The sequence below is a fragment of the Octopus bimaculoides genome, chromosome 18, assembly GCF_001194135.2.
Source record: "Octopus bimaculoides isolate UCB-OBI-ISO-001 chromosome 18, ASM119413v2, whole genome shotgun sequence".
Lineage (NCBI taxonomy): Eukaryota > Metazoa > Mollusca > Cephalopoda > Octopoda > Octopodidae > Octopus > Octopus bimaculoides.
In genome coordinates this window covers 44,577,920-44,581,018 of record NC_068998.1, presented here as the reverse complement: position 1 = coordinate 44,581,018, position 3,099 = coordinate 44,577,920, and the positions used below count along the sequence as shown (strand labels likewise).

The 3,099-nt window shown below is 34.3% G+C and overlaps 1 long non-coding RNA gene across 1 annotated transcript in view; it reads left to right on the top strand.

The window, feature by feature from the left end:
- Nucleotides 1–3,099, top strand: part of LOC128249855 (uncharacterized) — a 40,757-nt gene that overhangs the window by 24,426 nt on the left and 13,232 nt on the right. The window contains exon 2 of the long non-coding RNA XR_008265976.1: nucleotides 1,089–1,190. This is a non-coding gene — a long non-coding RNA (uncharacterized LOC128249855). The remainder of the gene's footprint in view (nucleotides 1–1,088; nucleotides 1,191–3,099) is intronic.

The following is a 3,099-nucleotide window of genomic DNA, read 5'->3' as shown; positions in this document are numbered from 1 at the left end:
AGATATAGGCAGTGTGCATTACAACAGAAATAGGGGCAGGAAAGCAGTGAAGTATTTCCGTGCCATTCTTTTAGTTTTGGGTTCAAATCACATCTAAATCTGTAATTCAAGTTGCTAAACTAGCCAGAGGTGCCAGGGTAGAATCTGCAGAATGTCTAGATTGGCAGCACCTGCCAGACCAACCACTTTACCATTGTCTACTACTTTCTGTTCAAAGATGGCAATCTGAATTCTTAGCTTTCAGTTGTTTATGATAACTGGATTTATTCAACATTTTTCAAACTCACCAGTATTGGATATTATCAATCCTTCATTGGTTATTGGTTTCATAACTCAAATACCAATAATAAACAGGAGTTAATTGAACTCATTACACAGCCTACCTTTCTCTATCTTTTACTCTTTGTCACACCACCGTTTCTCTCTGTCTGTCTGTCTCTCTCTCTCTCTCTCTCTCTCTCTCCACAAACCAATGTGTCTCATTAAAATTAATTTATTCTACCAAATACATACAGCAACAAGTTAGCAGAAATGGCTATTCTTATACTTGTTATCATCGTTGCTGTCTGAGATTTTATTTGCATATTTTGTTATTATTTTTGTCATTGTCATTGTTGTTGCTACTGCTAGTCACCCATGTTAGTGATATGGCTGATATTTTTCTTCTTCTTATACTACTACTACTACTACTACTACAACTACTACTACTACTACTACTACTACTACTACTTCTGCTGCTGGTGATGATGATGATATCATAGTTATTGTCTTTGTTTCACATGTTTTTTTTTATGTTGTTGCTGTTGTTATTGCTGCATGTTGTTGTTCAAATTGTATTATCATGTTTCTACCACAAAATACGACCACTTTTTGAAAAAGAGGGAACATAGAATAAAATTTAAATAATAAAATTTAAATAATAAAATTTAAATACAATTAAATAAACTACTTCAAATTAGTTTTATTTTATTTTCATTGCTTCATTATTATTTTTTTTTCTGTCTTAAAATTTAAAACTTGAATTTTTGATTTTATTTCTAACTAGAAATAATTGAAGAAAAGTAAAATAATTTCACTGTTTCTTCCAGAACCTTCCCTGTGGTCAACATCATGAGTTTATTTCACCAAACAACATTGTTTACACTGAATCTTATTTTCTTGTAAACACTTGGAGTTTATAACCATTAAGTGTAAGTTATTTAAAGTTACTTGATTGTAAACATCATGTTTACACAGTCTTTATATGTTGTCAACAAAGTAGGGATGTGCTAATGTGTATTTAATGCATTAACATTTGAACAGGCCATATGTAGCCGAAATATTCTACCTGTTTTACGTTCAAACCAGCCAGATCTGACCTCTCACACCTAACTTACAATGTCATTTAAAAAAATAAACAATCACATCATCGAAATCTCAAAGCTATGAGATAGTACATGATTGATTCAAAACAACGAATAAATAACCATATAATCATTACATTAGACAGAATAGACTGAATCTTAAAAGGCTTAAGAGTGATGTCAACATCAGCTCTGTTCACTGCAAATCCTTTAACAAAATCAGATCACAAAGTTATGGATCATGACTCCAAAATAGGTCATGTTAGAAGTTTAGAAAGGTTGTGATGAAAAATACTTTTACTTTTGAAATAGTTGGTAAATGTGAAGTGTTGTAAAATAAAACATAATCATGCTTAAGATCTACAACTAAAGAATATATTTTTTACTCTCTTTTACTTGTTTCAGTCATTTGACTGTGGCCATGCTGGAGCACCGCCTTTAATCAAGCAAATCGACCCCAGGACTTATTCTTTGTAAGCCTAGTACTTATTCTATCGGTTGCTTTTGCCGAACTGCTAAGTTACGGGGACGTAAACACACCAGCATCGGTTGTCAAGCAATGTTGGGCGGGGTGGGGGGCAAACACAGACACACAAACATATACACACACAATTTCAGTTGGAAACATCTGAACTAGAGGAAAATGTTTGCAAAGAGATGTTCCAGAGGTTCATTGCTTTTGGAGAATAAGGATTGGATTTTCATAGAAAGTAAGTAGTGGATGATGAGGAACAACTTGCATGTATTATTACTTGATTAAATAATGGTAGTGAAAGGGCAGAACCATTAACATGCTGGGTAAAATGCTTAGTTGCAATTTGTCCGTTTTTATGTTCAGAGTTCAAATTCTGCTGTGGCTGAATTTGCTTTTCAATAAAATAAGTACCAGTTGAATGCTGGGATCAATGCAATCAACTGCCCTCTCCCTCAAAATTTCAAGCCTTGTGCCTATATTAGAAGGGAGTATTATTTGATCAAATATTTCTGTATTAAATAAGGATGGTCAAAAATTGGAGAAATGAAAAGTGAAAACATTATAAATAAGTTTTCCATTCTAGGCTCTGTTAGAGGAATATATATCAACTTGAGTGGCTGTGTGGTAAGTAGCTTGCTTACCAACCACATGGTTCCTGGTTCAGTCCCACTGCGTGGCACCTTGGGCAAGTGTCTTCTACTACAGCCTCGGGCCGACCAAAGCCTTGTGAGTGGATTTGGTAGACAGAAACTGAAAGAAGCCCGTCTTTATATGTATATATATATATATGTGTGTGTGTGTGTGTGTATATGTATGTGTGTTTGTGTGTCTGTATTTGTCCCCCCACCATCGCTTGACAACTGATGCTGGTGTGTTTATGTCCCCTTAACTTAGTGGTTCGGCAAAAAGAGGCCTATAGAATAAGTACTAGGCTTACAAAAAGAATAAGTCCTGGGGTCGATTTGCTCGACTAAAGGCGGTGCTCCAGCATGGCTGCAGTCAAATGACTGAAACAAGTAAAAGAGTACTTGACTTGGTATTCGTACTTTATCTTGTAATTCCAGAATGAGTAAAGCAAATTTGATACATTTGAATTCAAAATTTAAATTTCAAGGATGAGGCATGGAATATGGGGTCAAATGCTATCCAATCTCACAATTGTAATTTCTCTAATATAAACTCTTGCTTGTGTTGGTACTTTGTTTCAAAAGTAAAGCTATTTTACATTATTTCAGAAGAACTTTCTGGAATGTTGCGATTTTTCTTTTTTTTTTTTTTTTT